At 49.7% G+C, this 21,132-nt stretch overlaps 1 long non-coding RNA gene across 4 annotated transcripts in view; it reads right to left on the bottom strand.

Annotated features, from left to right (window-relative positions):
• Positions 1 to 21,132, bottom strand: part of LOC119928448 — a 40,889-nt gene that overhangs the window by 13,069 nt on the left and 6,688 nt on the right. For 2 of the 4 annotated variants that reach the window (XR_005451083.1, XR_005451085.1), the window contains exons 2-5: positions 17,783 to 17,884; positions 15,943 to 16,210; positions 5,143 to 5,264; positions 3,284 to 3,376 (exon numbers count right to left, since the gene is read on the bottom strand). This is a non-coding gene — a long non-coding RNA (uncharacterized LOC119928448). Of the gene's footprint in view, positions 1 to 3,074; positions 3,377 to 5,142; positions 5,265 to 15,942; positions 16,211 to 17,782; positions 17,885 to 21,132 lie in introns of all 4 variants that reach the window. The other 2 variants (XR_005451082.1, XR_005451084.1) reach the window with 1 other exon arrangement.

Raw genomic sequence — 21,132 nt, forward strand, 5'->3', positions numbered from 1 at the left:
TGAGGTAGGAGGGGGCGAGGTGATGGAGAGCCTTGAAGCCGAGTGTGAGGATCCACTCTGATATCTTCTGGGATGCACCATTTCAACAGAAAGTTTTTTTTATCATTATGGTATTTGTTAAGCACTTATTATGTGTCAAGCACTGTTCTAAGGGCCGGGGTAGATAAAGATTACTTAAATAGGACACAAACTGTGAGCTCCATGGGGGACTGGGACTAAGTAGGAGGGAGAACAAGTATTGAATCCCCACTTTACAGATGATGAAATTGAGGTCCAGAGAAGATAAATGACTTTCTCAAGGTCACACAGCAGGATGCTGGCAGAGCAGGGGTTAGAACCCAGGATCCCTGGGTACCAGGCTTGTGATCTTTCCATAAGGCCACACTGCTCCTCAATATTTAATAATAGCCCTAATAGCGATGATAACAATATCCACTACCAGGGCCCCTTCTGGCCTGGCATTGTGGATAACTTGGTGTGTTTCAGGGTCCAGGCCCAAGCTGAGCATAATCCGCATAAAGTCTTTGCCCCCAGATCCTGTTCCAGTTCCTCTTGGATGGAGAATGCAGGGCGGAGTATTCAGTGCAGAAGATCAACTCATATCTTTCCTTTATCTGAATGCCCCCCCTCCACCCCTCAACCCAACCCCAACCACCCTGTTACAACGCAATACCCGGAAGAAGAGGATGGAAGCGACAGGGATGGCTATTTCGAACCCTAGGAGAGGAGTGGGGTCTCCTTGTTTGTTTCTCATAGACTGAGAGCGCCGAGTGAGGCAGAGGCTGTGTCAGGTGATTATCCTGTATCTGCCCTAGCCCTTAGCACAGTGCTTGGCATACAGTAAAGTTAATGTATGCTATTATTATTATTATTATCCTGATACCATCATGTCAGGTGGGAACCAGAGTCAGGAAGACAGGCGATGGCCAGGACATACTGACAGGCAGGACACATGGAGAGACTGAAAGAGATTCCAGATCCAGAGGAAGAAGAAGGCAACAAGAACAGCAAGGGATAGAGGTTGGGGTGGTGGAGAGGAGGCATGAATACACAATCCCGGGGCCTTTTGATTTGGTTTCAAGTCTTGCAAACTAGAGTCTGATCATTTTCATCCAATTGCCAACCCAAAGTCGCCTCCCTTCTCCCAGGCTGTGGATCCCGTGGTTTCCCCACCTCCTACCCCTTTCCTGGGTTGCTCCATTCTTGGAAGCTGTGGGGACACTCCCCGTCACCCCCCTACTTCCCCCAAGCACCCACCCTCCCACTGCCATTGAAACCATCCTGGCCGGGGGAAGACAAACATATCCATTGGCACCTTATCAGACATGCATGCAAAACTAATTAACATGGGGAGACATGCGAGCAGCCGTCCAGCTCCACACACTCAAACACACAGCAAACAAGGCAACTCCTTGTCTAGAGGGTACATTCAAAAGGCTTTGTTGCTAATTTAGGCATCTGTCTCTGTCTGGTCTGGGCCTTCTGCCTGGGTTCGTTTTTTTTCCCAGTCCCTCCGACAATGCTGGGAACATGCCCGCCGATCCCTTATTCAAATCACCCTCCGGACAATGGCCCCATTGTGTCCCCTACAGAAAAGGGGCTGGGGATGGGGGGTTGGGGGGTGGACAGGAGGGAGAGGGGACACCCGGCCAGGGTTGGGGTGAAGGAGCGAGAGAAAAAGGGAAATGAAAAGGGGAACCCAAGGAAAGGTTTAGCAGTGTGGCCCCAGCAGCTGCCCGAGCCGGAGCATGAAGGGGGAAGACCCGAGCTGGGGCTGGGGCTGGGGCTGGGGTTGGGTGGTCCAGTGGGGTGGTAGAAGTTTGGGGAAGTTAAAAATAAAGTTTAAAACGTGGACTTAACCCTTGTCTCAAACTTGAGTCCCTGTCTCCAGCCCTCAACACCTGCCTCTGAGATTGGGATGAATGTGGTGATATTATTATTATTATTATCGTCATCATCATGATTATTATTGTTATTTTTAACTTAGACTTTGATGTGTAATGTGCTACCAGGGGCAGCAGCGGGGGCGGTAGCAGAGGAGAAGGAGAAGGAAGAAAAGAAGGAGGAGGAAGGGAGAAGGGGGGAGGGGAGGAGGGGAAGGAGGAGGAGGAGGAGGAGATGAACTGGACAGGAGGGGCGCGGTGCGCCTGTGAATGTGCTGGCGGAAGGGAGCACTGTCCTTCCCAGCCAATAAATTACAGAGAGACAGCGAGCTCAGAGCCCCAGGTCCCCAAGAGGAGACAATTCTGGGAGATGGGAGCAGATGGGTCTCGTCCACACCTGGTCTGAGACCCCACGTTACCCAGACAATGAACAGGGAAAATATAAATCTCCTGAGAGCACAGAAGGGGGAAATCTGGGGCTTTACACTCCACTCACCCTCTGCCCCCCACCAGCCCTGGCTCCATCCCCATCCCTTTCCAGCCTGCGTTGCCCAGACAGGCAGACACAAACAGACTCGGAGACTGAAACGACAGACACGCACTTGGACAGCAGTGACCTAGGTGCTCAGGAGAGAATTATGGCTGCAGGATGCCTCTGGGAGGCAATGCCTTGTCAGGCCCTGCTCAGCTCAGGCTAGACCAATAGACACAAATATTGCACATGGGAAACCACCCATGAATGGGGCCCAAGCTCCCCTTGCCAAAACCCAGGATACCACCAAGTTTGGCTGAGAAGTTGGCCCTGTTTAATGAGGTGGGGCAGGGGAGGAACCAGATACTTTGTTTCTAGTTTTTTTAAAAAAATTAATGTTAAGCATTGTTGTCAACTGGTTGCGATGAATGAAGAGGCTCAAGGGGATGTGCTTTGGGAGGCAGAGAGAGGGATGCACAAGCGGGGTACCAGCTGTGGGAGGAAATACTCTCCCACCCCTTCTCCTACTGGTAGTTTGGGCCTGGCTTCAGGCCTGGGTCTGAGGAACTCCAGTCCCCAGGCCTGCCACCACACTTTCTTCAAAACATAGAGATGGCCTGGAGGTTGTGAAGGGGAGATAATGGGATGGGGAGAGGAGACTAGCCTAAGGGATTAAAATATCAGAGAAAACCTTGAGGATTTAGTGAAGGGCTCCTCACCTTGTAAGAGCCAGAAGGTCAGGGGCGAGTGCTACCTGGCCAGAGATTTTTTCTGTTCCTTCTCGACCACCTCAGAAAGCAGAACCTCAGAAGAAGGATTGGCCACATTCTCCTCTGGGTGGTTAAAAAGTCTCAGAAATTCAGACAACCCACGGTAGGTCTAAGGTGCATTCTGGATGGCGTGAGTTCTCAGAGCAACACAAACTCACCAGCCCTGGGGCTGCTGGGTCTGGTCTGAAATGGGCTTCTGTCTGAAGCAGGTGTCTTTCTTGTCATCTTCCTGATGATCTCCAAGGGGAGTCCTGGAAAGGAAGCAGAAACCGGGTGAGAGGAGAGAGAAGAGGAGTCAAAAAGCTCACTGGCTGCACCACAGGGGCCAGGGAGAGCCTGGCACGAAAACCTTGGCATCGGCACCTGGCCTGGCTTGTGGCCTTTCACAGCCTGAAAGTTGCATTCACATAGGGTGTCTCCCTGTGTAAGGACTTTATTCATTACCATATAGAGAGTTAAGCCAAGACACTGTGTGTAGAACATGAATTCAATAAACCAGTGCCAGAAGACTCAACAGAGGGGGCTCAAATTGTCAAGGAGAAGGGCTGTTCATTGAAGGAAAGAATGCAAGCAAGCCCATGGCAGATGTAAAGGGGCCTGTGTTTACTATAACCTATAGCACAACAAATTTGTTCTACCCACCTGTTACAGAATATTCCTGGAACCTCTCCTTGGTAAATGACCAGAGGTGAGATTTAGTAATTTAATTATGGTATTTGTTAAGTGATTACAATGTTTCAAGTACTGTTCTAGGCACTGGGCTAGATACAAGTTGATAAGGTCAGGCAAGGTCCCTTTCCCACATGGGGCTTACAGTTGAAGAAGGAGAGAGAACAGGTATTGAATCTGCATTTTACATGTGAAGAAACTGAGGTCCAGACAAGTGAAGTATTTTGCCAAAGGTCACACAGTAGGCAAGTGGCAGAACTGGGATTAGAACCTCGGGCCTGTGCTCTTTCTACTAGGTCACACTGCTCCTCAATTCTGCTTCTCTAGTTCTGGAGCTTTTCCCTTGGTCATATGGAGGGATTTCCCATCCCTTTTTCCCAGGCTCTGGAGAAGGTCTTTTCTCCTCCTCCCCTGAAATCTGCCCCACACAGACACAAGCTTGGGGGCTGCGCTGGCCTTCTGACTGAGAGAACAATCCACTTCATTCAAAATCCTCACCTGCTTTCTCCAACGTGGAAAGATCACTTCCCAGAAAAGTAACTACAACCCGCTTCTCTGTAGAGAGACGGGTGTCTCAATCCCTATCCTAGTTCCCATCCCAGGAGTTGTCCTCATTGGGTGCCAACTGGATGCTGTCTCCATTGGCCCGGTGAATTTAATAAAGATAATGATAAACAATAATAATTGTGGTAATTTTTTAAGCATTTACCAAGTGTTAAGCACTGGGATAGATACAAGGTAGTAATGTCACAGTCACTGCCCTACATGGGGCTCACAGTCTAAGTAGGAGAGAGAACAGGTAAAATCCTCACTTTACAGATGAAGAAACTGAGGCACAGAGAAGTTGAAACTTGCCCAAGGTCACACAGCAAACAAGCGGCGGAGCTCTGATTAGAACCCAGTTCCTCTGAGTGCAAGGCCCAGGCTCTGGGAAGCGGTGTGGTCTGCTTGACTGAGATCACAAAGCAGGTTACATGACTCTGTTCTGTTCTTTTGACTCTTAGTCCCACACTTTTTCTACTAGACCCGTTGCCCACAAGGTAATGATTCATATGAGAGGCCCAAATTCAAAGAAAGTGGGAAGAAAAGCCAAAATATGGTGTACCTCAACAATAAAGTTTGTTCTGGCTTCTGAATTATTTCAAGGAATATGCTTTTTCTAATGAACTATCAAGCTCTTCACTTTTTCTCCCCAGTCTAGCCTAACCTGAATTCAGAAACTCACTTTTTCCAGCCCCCGCTGCTAAGAATGTTCAAGGTTAAGGTGCCCGCAGTAAGATAAACGTGGGTCCAGGCAGGTCCCAGTATTGTTCAGTTTACCTTTAGAGGTGAGAATGAAAGATATTACCTTTCCTGGTTGGGCTGGCCTCGGCTGGACGGGACATGGACTTGACCCTCTACAGACATGTCTCTTCTTATCTCTGTCCTGGACAGTGCAAACATCTCTCTATGAATCCACTATTTCAGACCCTAAAATAGAATTGAAGAAGGAGCTGTTGTTGCAGGTAGGTGCTTCAGGAACCTGTATGTTGATTTTGGAGGATAATCTGCACTATAACCACACACATTTTAAGAGCCTGAGCTAGAGGAAGGGGAAGTTAGGTTATTAAGGTTACAGGTGTAGCGGGCAGTTTGAACTCAAGAATGCTGTAAAAATGCACCTAACTTACACCATCATGGACATTCCCCAATTGCAAAAGGGAAAAAGAGCTAGAGAGAAAGGGAGACAGGCTGTGAGAAAGGGAGAAGGAAGAAAGAAAGAAATGGAGGAGGAGAAAGAGAAATAAAGGGAGAAAGAAAGGAGAAAGGGAGGATGAGGAAAGAAGAGAGGGAGGAAAGAAAAACAGGGCAACAGAGAATAAAAGGAAGAATGAAAGAAAAAGGAAGAGAGAAGGGGAGGTAGGGAAGGAAGGAAGGAAGGAAGGAAGGAAGGAAGGAAGGAAGGAAGGAAGGAAGGAAGGAAGGAAGGAAGGAAGGAAGGAAGGAAGGAAGGAAGGAAGGAAGGAAGGAAGGAAGGGAGGGAGGGAGGGAGGGAGGAAGGAAGGAAGGAAGGAAGGAAATCGTTTTGGCTTTTCTCATACCAATGAGTAACATACTCAATAAACATCACTCTTCTACCCATGGTCACCACCCTCAGTGGATTTCATTTCCACCCCTATTTCCTTTATTACTTATTTGGCAGGCTCCATACCCACTCTCCCACCATCTAACATTGACGGTTTGAGCTTCCTGCTCACAACCTCATCTACAAGATGGATCCTTCCCACTGGGACAAGCATCCCTGGGGAAATATCTTCCAGCTGGGTTTGGTGTGGATTTTTTCAGTCCCTGAGACTTGCAATTCCCTGGAAGAGGGAGAACAGCTTTGGGTCTGAGGTTGGAGATGTGAAGACTGGACACATAGACTGGCCCCTGCAGATATTTGACCAGGTCCAGCCACTGATGGAGCAAGGGCAGGAGTGGATCCCACTAGAGCTGAGGGCAGAGGTGTAGCTCCTTCTTCCTGGGGGAACTGGGGCAGTTTCAAGAAGACCAACCTCAGACTGGTTCAGAATCAATCAATCAATCAATGGTACTTATTGAACACCTACTATGTGCAGAGCATTGTGCTAAGTGCTTGGGAGAGTACAATACAACAGTTAGCAGACACGTTCCCTGCCCACAGTGAGCTTACAATCCCGATGGGGATAGCCCTTGTCAGTTCATCTGCAGCAGACTGCAGCGATTTCTCAGTACCAAATTCTAGTAAACAGCTGACTGGTCTCGGACACAGAGTTAGGGCTGGCAGAACCTGGGCACCTCCTTGCCCCAACTGCAGTGCAGGAAATTGGACAGAGGGGAAAGTGCCAGGCTCACCAGAGGCTGGCAGGGACATGGGTAAAAATAGATCTTCTCTCCATGGCCCCTGCCCCTTTCCAATCCCTCACTACCAAACCACCCATACCAACGTTGCAATCCTCAAGTTGAGTAGAAAGCTGACTCCCTTACCCATGTTCTAGCCCTAGGGACCTTGTCTGAGCCAGGAGCATGCATGGCCTACTGGAAAGAGCATGGGCCTGTGAGTCAGGGGACCTGGGTTCTCATCCTGGTTCCATTACTTGTCTGCTATGTGACCTTGGGCAAGTGACCTCACTTCTGTGTACTTCAGTTACCTCATCTGTAAAATGGGGATTCAGACTGTGAGTCCCATGTGTGACAGGAACTGTGTCTAACCCAATTATCTTGTGTCTACCCCAGTGTTTAGAACAGTGTCTAGCACATAGTAAGTGCTTAACAAATGCCATAAACAAATACCATAAACAACAATTATTATTATTATTATCAAATGCCATCGAGAGCTCCAAAATTAAAGGGGAGCCATGGGAGAGGTCTTCCCTTCCCATCTCCACCCCCATCTTCCCTCCTCTTAGGGAAGAGTTGTAGAACAAATTCTAGACACAACTGTGGGCTTGCTGGTGACCCTAGGCAAAATGTTTAAAATCTCTGTTTCATTTTCCCCAAGTGCTAAAAAAGAGAGGCCCAAAGCCATTGCACTGCTCCAGAGTTGTTGAGATGAGTGATGAGAGAAGCTTGTTGTAAGCTCCTTACTTCCCATGCCAGTCTCCTGGAGCCAGATGTGAGAAGCCAGACCCTCCTGCTTCTCCTGCTTCTCCCAGCTACTTTCTGGGATTGAGTCAGGCTCTTTTAGATGCCGCATTCACCCTTCCAGATCCCCAGGATATGAAGCAAGACTATTGCTTCCTCATTTCAAATGGCTCTTTAGGGGCCTGTAAGAGTGAATGTCTCAACTTCTAGACAATGTCTTCCCCTTGGGGAGAAGCTGGATTGACCTGGTCTCTCTTGGAGACCTGGGATACTGCCATCACTGACTATGGAGCCTCCTGTTGATGTCCATTTAGACTCCCTGGACTTCTGAAGGAGTCACCGAAGAACTTAGGGGTCTTGATCTTGGAGGAACTTGAATGAGAAGCCTTATTCAGCTCCTGCCCCAAGCCTGCCTCCTCCTGCCCTTTCTGGGTCCTGTTTCCTATTCCCACTGCTTCCTGAGAGAAGGGGATCTTGCTGCCTTCCTGCTGCCTCCATAACTGCATCCTTAGAATTACCCCAGAATTACAGAACTGAGACTTAGACCAACTCCAATGATTTTCAAGTTAGGAGAAAGGGAAGTCTTCCTTTCTTATCCACAAAGTGCCCTATAAGACTCAGACTCCTGGTGAGAGCCAGGCAAAGAGGTTTCTCAATCAATTAATCAATCAATCAATGGCACTTACTGAGTGTTTGCTGTGTGCAGAGCACTGTACTAAGCACTTGGGAGAGTACAAAGATAACAGAGTTGGTAGACACAATCCCCGCCCACAAGGAGCTTACATCTTAACCTCTATGAACCTCAAGTTTCCTAATCTGTATAATGAATTCAGATTCAGCCTCAATAGTTTGAAGGGTAGGGACTGTGCCAGACTCAATTATCATGAATCTACCCCAGTGCTTAGCATGGTGCTTGGCCTATAGTAAGCTTTTAATAAATGCCATCATTATTATTACTGAGACTAAGAACCTATACAAAGGAATTGTTTATCATTTGCACAGTACCGCTTCACTCTCTCCTCCCTGACAGTCATGTTCTTGCTTGGGCACAAAGTGAAACAAGAAAGCAGGTGTATAGGGGTAATAATAATAATACTGGCATTTGTTAAATGCTTACTATGTGCGAAACACTGTTCTAAGCGCTGGGGAGGATACAAGGTGATCAGGTTGTCCCACGTGGGGCTCACAGTCTTAATCCCCATTTTACAGATGAGGTAACTGAGGCACAGAAAAGTGAAGTGACCTGTCCAAAGTCACACAGCTAGTCCCCCAGAGGTGGGATTAGAACCCATGACCTGTGACTCCCAAGCCCATGCCCTTTCCACTGAGCCACGCTGCTTCTCTTGTGCATGCATGTGAAGGTTTTTTTCCCATGTAAGACTCATTTCCAGCCAAAATGACTGCACCAAACTGCCAAACATCTGCCAGAGGGCCACAAACCCTGCCTTGGTAGCCACTGTGGACTTTGTCAGACTTTGTTGCTGATAACATAGCCCCAGCCAAACACTCCCCTTCTTGCAGAACGGGGGCTACCACCCAAATCTCTTGTTTCCCTGAATCATGTTCTATCTACTGGACAAAATAATTAAAGATACCATCAGCCTAGAGCTGTAAAGTCCTCCAGTGTGGGAAGAGAGGAGTTAGCCAGTCCCTGGACTTAATCTCTAGGTTTCTCCTACCTTACCTCACTAATTTCCTAGTACAACCCAGTCTGCATATTTCACTGGTCTAATGCCAACTTATTCACTCTTCCTCTATCTCGTTTAACTTACCATGAACCCCTTGCCCACATCCTCCCTATGGTCTGGAACTCCCTCCTGCTCCTTATCCAACAGACCTCCATACTAACCACCTTTAAAACCTAATTAAAATTGCATCTTCTCCAAGAAGACTTCCCCAACTAAGCCCTCTTTTCCCCTATTCCCTTTCCCTTCTGCATCACCTATGTACTTGGATTTGTATCCTTTAAGCACTTGATAATCACCACACCCTTAGCCCTACAGCACTTAAGGACAGATCCATAATTTATTTATTATATTAATGTCTATCTTCCCCTCTAGACTGTAAGCTCCTTGAGGGCAGGGAACACTTGTATTCTTGCAAGCACTTAGTACAGTGTTCTGCATACAGTAAGAACTCAGTAAATACCATTGATTGATTGATTCTCCCTAGAAGACTCCCAAGCATGGCCTAGTGGAAATAGCACGGGCCTGGAAGTCAGAGCACCTGGGTTCTAATCCCAGCTCTGCCACTTGTCTGCTGTGTGAACTTGGACAAATCATTTCACTTTGCTGTGTCGCAGTTACCTCGTCTGTAAAATAAGGATTAAGATTTTGAGCCCTTTGTGGAACAGGGACTGTGTCCAACCTGATTAGCTTGTCTGCACCCCAGCTGTTAGTACAGTGCCTTGCACATACTAAGCACTTAACAAATACCATAAACAATATGGAGCTAGGGTCTTCCTCTTCTTCAAGACACCCTTCTTGATGTCTGTCTCATTCACTGCAGCCTCTTCTACAGGGATAGGGTGATGCCCAGGATATTTCATTGTTGGTTTTTTATGGTATTTGTTAAGTGCTTACTATGTGCCAGGCATTGTACTAAGCACTGGGATAGATACAAGATAATCAGGTTGGACAGCCCAGATCCCACATGGGGCTCACAATCTTAATCCTTATTTTACGGATGAGGTAACTGAGGCCCAGAGAAGTGAAGTGACTTGCCCTAGCTGACACAGCAAACAAGTGGCAGAGCTGGGATTAGAACCCTGGTCCTTCTGACTCCCAGGCCTGTACTCTATCCACTTGGCCATGCCGCTTCTCGTCATATAAGGTCATAGATCAATCAATGATCCATCATTTATTCAGTCATTCATTCAATCGTATTTATTGAGTGCTTTTCTTGCCCATCTACCTGGAACCCTCATTTTGTGGGGCCCTGATCCAGACAAGAGAGCCACTTATGTTTGAGCGACTCTCATGACCCTGCCTATTCCAGACTTAACTCTCCACATCACAAATCACTCTACAACTGAATGCCAGTGAGGGAACAGGGCAGTGGTGTGAAGAAAGAACCATCAGGCATCCCCTCTACTCCTAGGCTGATGACGCCTGGATGTTCAACCCTCACCATTTTTTAAATTGTATTTGTTAAGTGCTTACTGTGTATCAGGCACTCTACTATGTGCTGGGGTAGAAACAAACTAATCAGGTTGGGCCCAGTCTATGTCCCACATGGGCTCACAGTCTAAATCCCCATTTTACAGTGGAGGTAACTGAGGCCCAGAGAAGTGACTTGCCCAAGGTCACACAGCAGACAAATGGCAGAGCTGGGATTAGAACCCAGGTCCTCTAACTTCCAGGCCAGGGCTCTTTCAATTAGGCCACACACCTTCCAACCCCATATGTCCTTTCAGGGCCAATCTCACAAATCCTGCAACATATCTTGCCCAAAACGTCAGCAAAGGGAATAGGAAAATGGTGACAAAGAGAGAGATAAATATGAGAAAAAGAAAACTGGTGTGGAACAGGACAGGGAGAAACAGCATGGTCTAGTGGAAAGAGCCTGGCCTGGGAGTCAGAGGACCTGGGTTCTAATGCTGACTCTGCCACTTGTCTCCTGGGTGACCTTGGGCAAGTCACGTCACTCTCTGTGACTCTATAAAATGGGGATTAACCTACCCCCCAGAGAATATGTCCAACCTGATTAGTTTATAACTATCCCATCTACCTCAGCACTTAGAACAGTGCTTGGCACATACTAAACGTTTAAAAAGGACCATGACTACTATCATTATAATTAGGGAGGCTCTTGGCTTTTCCAATTTGTTAATTCCAAGCCCCTGTTTCTGTAAATTCTTCTCCACACACTCAGGACAGAATGAACCATGAACTCCCTCTTTGCATTAGTCAGTACAAACGACAACTTATTCCAGAGTCGCCATGCCAACCCAATCATTACCAAGGGACCAGTCACTGTGTTAACAAAGATAGTCATAAGACTGAAGCCTCCTAAATCATCAAGCCAGACCCCTGGTTTCCCCTAATTTTCCTAACTTTGCACCACTGAAGTTCATTTCCTGCCTATTATTCTACTTCACCTCCAGCGCTCCAGCCTCAGATCAATTCCTTTCTGTGTAGAGGCAGTGTCACTTTGTGCCTAGAACATTTGTAGACCAGGCGGGGTATTGGGCTCAAATACTGATTCCACCCTAGGTCTACTGGGTGATAGAAACAATTTACTTAACTCATCTGTGCCTCAGTTTCCTCATTGGCCAGTTGGAAGGAGCACCTTTTACAGTGTTCTTTCCGGGAAGAGTTTGTTGTCTGCCTTCCAAATGTAAGTGCAATGTCTATTCAAGCAAAGACCTCTTGTGGGCAGGGATCGTGCTTACCAGCTCTGTTATATTGTATTCCCCCAGTACAGTTCTCTGCACACAGTAAAACCTCAAAGTCAGTTGATTTTGATGGTGTTATTTGTTCTGGGGGTCTGAGGGAGTGTTTTGCACCAGGGACAAAATGACAGATGGTCAAAGAGGAGCTAAGTTCTGAGAGTCCAATGTTCAGCAGAGCAGACTCTACACCCCTTCCCAGGCATGGCCAGAGATGGGAGTAGCAGGGTAAAAGATGAGTCCTGGTTGTGAAAGGAGGCTGGGTCTGACACTGCTACACTCATTCACTCCTCCCTCTGCCATGAAGCTCCTCACACTGCTCTTTAGATCTCCCAAAAGCTTCTGCCTCATTGCAGAAATATGTACCCACCCTAGATTCAGCTGCATTTCAGGGAGATGCCAGGGGGCTAGAATAACAACAACAAAAGCAACAATAAGAAGAGTAATAGGAATCATTAAGTGCTTACTATATGCCAAGCATGGTACTGAGCAATGGGGGTAGACCCAAGGAATCCAGGTTGGACACAGTCCCTGCCCCAAACAGGGTTCACGTCCTAAGTAACCGAACTGATTGTTGAGGTTCAGGGGGTGGGGAGAAGGGAGAGGGATGGGGAATGCCCCCCCACCCGACGTTGTAGTGACAGATCGATGCCCTGGCCTTAGGGGTGTTGTGCCAAATATTTCCAAATGCGGGGTAAAGTAATTGCTACCCCATACTGTTTGGATTTGCCCTTGTCTGTCTCACTCCTAGACTCCAACCCGAACTTGGAGCTTCCAAGCCAGATTTAGGAGACCTCACATCTGATCTCTCTGGCCCATTAGTGCTCTGAAACCTGCCTGGACCCCTCCGGCAGTGTGGCCTAATGGAAAGAGTCCAGGCTTGGGAGTCAGAGGACCTGTGTTCTAATCCCAGCTCTGCCAATTGCTTGCTGTGTAATCATGGGCAAGTCACTTAAATTCTCTGTGCCTCAGTTCCCTCATCTGTAAAATGGAGATTAAGACTGTGAGCCCTATGTGGGACAGGGACTGTGCCCAACTCCATAAGCTTGACTCTACCCCAGCACTTAGAACAGTGCCTGACACACAGTAAGTGCTTAACAAATACCATTGTTATCATTATTATTATTATCATCTGTAAAATGGGGATTCAATCAATCAATCAATCGTATTTATTGAGCACCTACTGTGTGCAGAGCACTGTACTAAGTGCTTGGGAAGTACAAGTTGTCAACATATAGAGACGGTCCCTGCCCAACAGTGGGCTCACAGTCTAGAAGGGAGAGACAGAGAACAAAACAAAACACATCAACAAAATAAAATAAATAGAATAGATATGTACAAGTAAAATAAATAAATAGAGTAATAAATACATACAAACATATATACATAAATACAGGTGCTGTGGGGAAGGGAAGGAGGTAAGGCCAGGGGGATGGAGAGGGGGAAGAGGGGGAGAGGAAGGAGGGGGCTCAGTCTGGGAAGGCCTCCTGGAGGAGGTGAGCTCTCAGTAGGGCCTTGAAGGGAGGAAGAGAGCTAACTTGGTGGATGTCGGGAGGGAGGGCATTCCAGGCCAGGGGGATGATGTGGGCCGGGGGTCGACGGCGGGACAGGCGAGAACGAGGCACGGTGAGGAGATTAGCGGCAGAGGAGCGGAGGGTGCGGGCTGGGCTGTAGAAGGAGAGAAGGGAGGTGAGGTAGGAGGGGGCGACGTGATGGAGAGCCTTGAAGCCGAGGCTTCAAACCCCCTTCTTCCTCCTAATTAGACTGTGAGCTCCCTGTGAGACAGGGTTTGTGTCCAACCAGACAACCAGAGCTTAGAATAGTGCTTGACACCTAGTAAGCGCTTAAAAAATACTATAAAGAAACCATTACCTGCTTGCTCCCTCGGGCTCTGTCGGGGAGGAGACAAAATACCCTAGTTGCGTGCAGCGCTTAACTTCCTCGCCCCCAGTGCCCTCGCGGCCCCCCGCGGCTCTTGCCTTAGGGTCTCATCGGGTCTGCCTGCCGGGGATCCTCCCCGAGGAGAGGGCTTCGTTTTGCTTTCCGTTTAATCTTGGCCATGAGCCGTCTCCTGGCCCACCCTGAAACGAAGGGTGTAGCAGAGGACGGTTCCCGTCCCAGGCCAACATGAATTTCCCTCTAACAGGGACCGCGGATCCAGCCCAGCGAGCGGAGCTGGGCGGGCGCCAAAGATACACCTGATACTATTCCTTTAAGGCAATATAGAATTAATAGCTGACAAAAATAAGCTTTGGATTCGGTTTTCGAGGCGAAAACTCGTGTTGGGAAATTGGGATTCTCTCAAAGATCTCATTCCTCCCCTTCACCTTGAATAGCGAGGATCGAACAGAACAAAGTCAACTGTTAAGATTGGACCGTTCTGCCCTACTGAGAGCTCACCTCCTCCAGGAGGCCTTCCCAGACTGAGCCCCCTCCTTCCTCTCCCCCTCCTCCCCCTCCTCATCCCCCCCGCCTTACCTCCTTCCCCTCCACACAGCACCTGTATATATGTATATATGTTGGTACGTATTTATTACTCTATTTTACTTGTACATATTTATTATATTTATTTTATTTTGTTAATATGTTTTGTTTTGTTGTCTATCTCCCCCTTCTAGACTGTGAGCCCGCTGTTGGGTAGGGACCGTCTCTATATGTGGCCAACTTGTACTTCCCAAGCGCTTAGTACAGTGCTCTGCACACAGTAAGTGCTCAATAAATACGATTGAAGGAATGAATAATTCAGGGAGGGGGAAAAACTAACTTTGCATGGTCTGGACCTTTTGAGCAAAAGCAAAGGGCTTGTTGCCGGGGGTGGGGGAGGTGGGGTTCCACCATCTGGATGACTAGCCGTGTATACGCCTCCCCCGAGAACCGATGTGGGATGGGAGAGATGTAGTCCCCATCTCTGCAGGGCCGTGGGGGCATTTTTCGGGGCAGAAGGGTTCGTCCCGCAGGCATCCTTCTCTCCCCATCTGGCGGGCGGCGGCCAAAGACCCCGCTGGGATGCGCGGAATAAGATAACTTCCCGGACCTACCCGCCCCCCGAGGTAGGACCGTCTGGAGATGATTTAAACTTTGGGTGGCTGAGACCCTTAGACCGTTCGAGATTCTTTTTAAGGATCCAGCCACCAGCCCACAATCCCGAGGTCCCGCCCCTTCTTTCCTCGCCCCCTGGCTTCCCCATCGGTAGCCAGAACTAGTGAAGCCAACCCAAACCCGACGGTAGCGCGGCGCTTTGCGGGTCCGGGGGGCTAGGGGCTGGGGGATGGTGAGCTAGGAGCTGGGGGGCTAGCGGTTGGGGCTGGAGAGCTAGGGGCTGGGAGACTCGGGGCTGGTGAGCTAGGGGCTGGGGCTGGGGGCTAGGGGCTAGGGGCTAGGGGCTGGGGGCTGGTGAGCTAGGGGTTGGGGGGCTGAGGGTTGGAGGATTGGGGCTGGTGAACTAGGAGCTGGGGGCTGAGGGTTGGAGGATTGGGGGCTGGGAAGCTAGGGGCTGGGGGGCTGGGGATTGGAGGATTGGGGGCTGGGCTCACACAGCCTCCCCCAGCCAAGCTTCGAGCTCCAGCTCAGCCCCTCCTCTCCCGAGCCCGGCTGTCTCCCACCTCGGGGGTCTCAAGGCTCTCAGGCCATTTCGTGCCGGGGGTCCCATCTTGGAGAGAGCCTCCCCACCCAGCAATGTGAAACATTCTCGAGAAAACCCCCAAAAGAGCCGGAAAGCAGGGTAGCCCTCCAACACGGACCGTGTAGCCAGCGCGCCCGTCTTTGGCAGGACAGGGGATGCTCGACGGTGAGGAGGGGGGTCGCTTTCGGGGGGTCTCCGCCCTGTCCCTCCCCCCGGGGAGAGGAAAGGCTTGGGGGAAAGCCACGAGAGGGAGGAAAAGGCCGAACTCGGAAACGGGAGGCGGCGGCGCGCAGACTCGCTAGGAAAATTAGGCTGGTCTGTGTTAATTCAATTAACATCGCGGAGGGGGGTGGAGGAGAGGGAGAGGAGGGGGGGCGGGGCAGATGGGGCGCTCGGGGTGGGGAAAGGTGGCAGCGATACGCGTCTGGGCAGTGCCAGCCCCGGCTCATTGTTCCTCCGACGAGGGGCCGGGCTGGCAGCGGGGAGGGGGCGTGCGGAAGAGGAGGTGGGGGGCGCGGCGTCGGCGGGAACCAAGCGGCGCTGCAACCTACCTCGTGCCCACGCAGCCATCTTACAGACAGCTCCATCAAAATGGCCTCCGGGCACCGAGCCGCGTGGGAGCCGCTGGGTTAGGGCATGGTGCGATGGGCAAACGGACGCGGGGGCACGGGGGCCCAACTTCGGCCTCCCTGGACGGCCTCCTGGCCTGAGGCGCCAATTCCGTCTCCTCCTCCTCCTTTTCCTTCTCCTCCTCCTGCGCAGGTCGGGCTGCCCCTGCCCCTCATCTTGGGCCCGAGCGATCCTCTGCCAGCCGACGAGCTGCACGAAAGAAGCGAGATCGAATCGTTTCCGTTCTTCGAGGACACCCTCCTCTCCCCCTTTAACAGAGCCTCGCACCTCGCCCTCCCTGCACCCGTGAAATAATAATGATAACAATTATGGTATTTGTAGAGCTTAGAACCGTGCTTGGCGCATAGTAAGAGCTTAACAAATACCATTATTATTATTATTATTATTATTATTATTATTATTATTAAGCGCTTACTATGTGTCAAAAGACTCTTTTAAGCTCTGGGGTAAGATGCAAGGTAATCAGGTTGTCCCACGTGGGGCTCACAGTCTTAATCTCCATTTTGCAGTTGGAGTGACTGAAGCACAGAGAAGTTAAGTGACTCGCCCAAGGTCCCACAGAAGACAAGTAGCGGAGCGGGATTAGAACCCACACCCTCTGACTTCCAAGCCCGTATTCTTGCCACTAGGCCATGTTGCTTTCCCTTTGCCTCAACTTCCGGGGCTCTTTCCACCAGAGCCAGCTGCTCCCTGACCACGGTTTCCCCAGATGTTTTGGGGTTTGCGTTTAATGGCCCGAGTGGCACAGCTAATTCTCAGACTTCAAATCTACTATGGGTCAGGGTCGGCTTCGCCCGCCCGCCTTGGTCCCTCCTGGGCACACCAGGTCTCAGAGAACCCCTCTGGAGCGGAGTCCTGGTCAACCGAAGCCGCGACTGGGCTTAGGCAAGGCCTGAACTGAAAATCAAATAGAGCAGTCGTATTCGTCCCTGCGCTAAGGCTTATTCTGGGGAAACGAGTGAGGAGAACGGGAAACGGTCTGTGCTGAGTCTTTGGCGAGAGCTGCCCAGGCATTAGTCTGGACCCTTTTGGTGGCACCTGAGCTATGGGCGAAAGGAGAAAAGTGACCGAGGAAGGGGTGCATCTCGATATTCTACGGCCTCTGTGGGGCGGGGGTCGTTGGGGTGATAGAATTGCAGCTGGAGTGTCCCGCTGGAAGAGAGAGGGCGACGCACATCCATGCACCGTCCTGTAGACTGCAAGCTCGTTATGGGCAGGAGACGCGTCGACTTATTCTTTTGGATCGTACTCTCCCAAGCGCTTGGTAGAGTGTTCCGCACACAGTAAACGCCCAATAAATACCATCGATCAATCGGTTGATGTGCAGAGATCAAAGAAGAAGGTGGCTGCCGGAGTCTCCAAAGAGCAGGAAGAGGGTAGCAATCGGGTAGCTTAGGGGAGGGATGGGGTGGGCGGGAGTGGAGGGTAGAGGGTGAGGGACCGGGAGAGGAAGAAGGGAAGGGGACAAGCCAATCCGCTTTTCCCCTAGAGATCTCCAGCAGCTCCAAATCCTTGTCATTTTAGAAGGCTGGGGTCTCTGGCCGGGAGAGGTGAACAGATTAAGGGGGGCGGGGGAAACCAGAGCTGGAGGTGGGGGCGGGGAAGGAGGGCTAAACTTTTGAGGATCCCCAGGCTAGAGTGTGTGGGGATCAGTAGGGAATAGATTAAGCCGCCTTTCTGGGTGGCGTCCTGGGGTCCGATTCTGGAAACCCCCCGCCTCCCAGCTTGAGATCCCGCTGCTTTTGGGGCTACCCCGCTTACCTCTCTCTCCCACTCCAAGCCGCCCTCGGCCGTTTCTGAAGGACGGAGAGAATTCGTTTGACCTTGGGGATGCTCCGCTGGCGTCACCTCCGTTAGGAACAACTGGGAGAGACAACACGCATTGGAGACCAGAGACACCCCCACATACAAACAACCCCCCTGCCCCCCCCAAACACGGGGAGAGATGTAAGACATATTTACCCTTCTAGACTGTGAGCTCGTTATGGGCAGGGATCGTCTCTCTTTATTGCCGTTTTGCACTTTCCAAGCGCTTAGTACAGTGCTCTGCACACAGTAAGCGCTCAAAAAATGCGATTGAAGGAATAAGTGCTCAATAAATACGATTGAATGATTGAATGAATTAATTTATATATATGTTTATACATATTTAATGCAATTTATTATATCATTCACACGTACCACACCCCGTCCCTCCCTATTCACAGGCATCCAGGAGACGACCCAGGTCCGGACACTTTTCCTGTCTGCCCTCCCCCCGACCGGGTACAACAGCCCGCAACATGCTCTGCTCCGCTCCCGAGGCAGGCGGCAGCCCAACCACTATCTTGGGCGTGGAATGAAGGCATTATCAGGTTGTAAAGCTCCCATTTGTCCCTTTCACCAGGGTGAGTCGGCGCCCCTCTTCTCGCTCCTCCCCACCGGTAGAAAAGTTGTGAAATCAATCCATCAATCGTATTTCTTGAGCGCTTACTATGTGCAGAGCACTGTATTGAGCTGTTAGGAGAATACAATGCAACAGAATTAGCAGATATGTTCCCTGCCCATAACAAGCTTATAGTCTAGAGGGGGAGGCAGACATTAATATGAATAGATAGGTAATTTATAATATATAATTTAAAGATATGTACATAAGTTCTGTGGGTTTGGGGGTGGGAGAGCGAACCGGGGAAAAGAGGGCTTAATCGGGAAAGAGGCCTCTTGGAGGAGATGTGACCTTAGTAATGCCCTGAAGGTGGGGAGAACTTCTGAGTTTCCACAAGATCAAATGTCAAATTCATGGCTACATCCACTCCAGTGTTAATTCATCACTGGCAGTTTTTCAAAGAGGAGATTGTGAAGAAGTCGAAATCCTTCCCGTGGTTTATGGTGGCGGAAGCTGGAGGAAGTAGGGCCCGGGCTGGTCGGTCCAGTGACCCCATTCGAGAGGGAGACCCTCGGGGAATCGCCAGGCCCGAACACGGAGGAGAGGGAGAGCTCAGGACAGTAAGGCCCGGTCCAGGACCCCCGAATGCCGGGGAGCACGCACCCCCATTTGGACAGATGGGTAAACTGAGGTCCGGGGGAGAGAGCGACACCCAGAGCTAGTCGGGGGGTCCCAGCGGATTGCGAATCCAGATCTACACAGCCGGGGAAGTGAATACCCCATCTGGGTCTTCTGAGCAAAAACGAGCTGTGTCTCTCCTTGCCCCAATTTACACAAGCAAGGGAGCGCTCAGAGGGATTTAAAGCAGGTGTACAAAGGACGTTGACCAACGAAAACCCCGAAACAGGCTATTAAAAACAACCCCAAAACTCTAGTTTTGTCTGCAGCACGTCGCGCGACTGGGTGCCAGGCCGCGTTCACCGAGGAACTACTGACATATCGAGTGTCATCGAGTATCTCGAGTGCCATTCCACGTTTGGTTTTTTAAATGCCCAATAAAAATTCTAAGGTTATGTGACCAGAGGAGGAGGGCGAGAAATCAATATGTAGGTGTAATATAGGTAGACAGTGAGCCAGGAGGTGTCTGGGTCACAGTCAGGAGCTCCCACTATTGGACTGGATTTCCCCAAATGAAATCTGAGAGACACCGGTATGAGGGACTGGTATAGGTGACAGGAGTGGGGTGAGGCGTCTCGGGGAGAGCGAGAGGATAGATCAGTGGGGGGGACTGCCAGGAGAGGGGCCGAGCGAGGGAGCAGGAAGCCCTGGATAGGTGAGGAAATGGAGCTGGGAAGAGAGGGACTCTAAGTTTCTTGAGGGTAAGAATCGTGTCTACCAACTGTACTGTTTTGTACTCGCCCAAGCGCTTCTTAGAGTGGCCTGTCCACAATAAGTGCTCAATAAATACCATTGATTGATTGCCATCATTTATTTCTATTAATGTCTGCCTCATCTCCCTTTAGCCTGTAAGCTCTTTGTGGGCAGGGAACATATCTACCAACTGTACAGTTTTGTAGTCAACCAAGCTCTCTTTCTGTACTCAGTTTGGGCTTGATAAATCTCATTGATTGATTGAAACCAGGACTAATCACTGCAAGATGGGGCGGGGCTCCGAGAGGTTGTTAGCTAGCAAATAAGGAAGTTGGACAGAAGCACCCTAGAAGTGATGCCAGTCCTTCATCCTGCCAACGCCAAAGAGCTCAAAATAAGAAAGAAAGAACAAAAAAAAAGAGCAAAAACGAAGCCCATGAGCTTCTGGTTTTAGCAAAGGAGAAACATCCCATGGAGAGGGAGAGGAGACGGGATACAAAGGACCCATCAGAAAAAATCTCAGTCAGAGGTTTTTCACTCCACCCTCCCGGAACTCGATCCAGGGAAAAAAACCCAGCCTGAACACAAAGGAATGGAAGTCGGAGCAACAAACTGAGACCGGAGTGTACAAGCAGGTGAAAGTTGAAAGGAAGTACTAATTAGCACAGAGACCATTAATAGCTCATCACAGATTCCTTGATGCTGCTGGAAGCTGGGAAGTCAAAATGTGTGATGCTTACCTGTCCGCGGATCAATTAACAGAACGTAGGGTGAGAACCGACCTTTCCCGGCAGCGACACTGACAAAGTCTGAGGCCTTCTCCTAAATCTAATTACTGAGCTGACTTCTGTCCCCATCAGAGGGGAAAATATTTAAACACAACCACAAACCTAATGGGTATACACAAACACCGTTCCCACATGCACCGCGCACAAACATGCCCTACCTAATCATCTTTATTCCGACTCGCAGGTAAGGACAAAAAATTCCAGCTCATGACTTTTTTAAAATTAACCTACCCTCTTGCAATGGAGAATAAATGATCAATCTACCCGAGGGAAAATGTATGGAGAGAGAGTACCTGCGAGTCAAACACAAGTATGACATGTGTGTGCATGTCTTTCTGGGTTTGTATACTTCTATGGAAATTTAGGAGTAAATTTAATAAGGAAGCTGAAGGTAACTTGAGAAAAAATAAAATCCCAACCTCCATGAGAAATTAACCTTCTAAATTCCACGACGAATTTCTCTCTCTCTCTCTCTCTCGCTCTCTCTCTCTCTCTCTCTCTCTTTCTCTCTCAACAAAGAGTTCCCCCAACCCCTTAGCATCCAAACTTCTATATTCATTATAAGCTGACTTTAGAAAATGCATTCC

Source organism: Tachyglossus aculeatus, chromosome 5 (genome assembly GCF_015852505.1).
Source record: "Tachyglossus aculeatus isolate mTacAcu1 chromosome 5, mTacAcu1.pri, whole genome shotgun sequence".
NCBI classification, from domain to species: domain Eukaryota; kingdom Metazoa; phylum Chordata; class Mammalia; order Monotremata; family Tachyglossidae; genus Tachyglossus; species Tachyglossus aculeatus.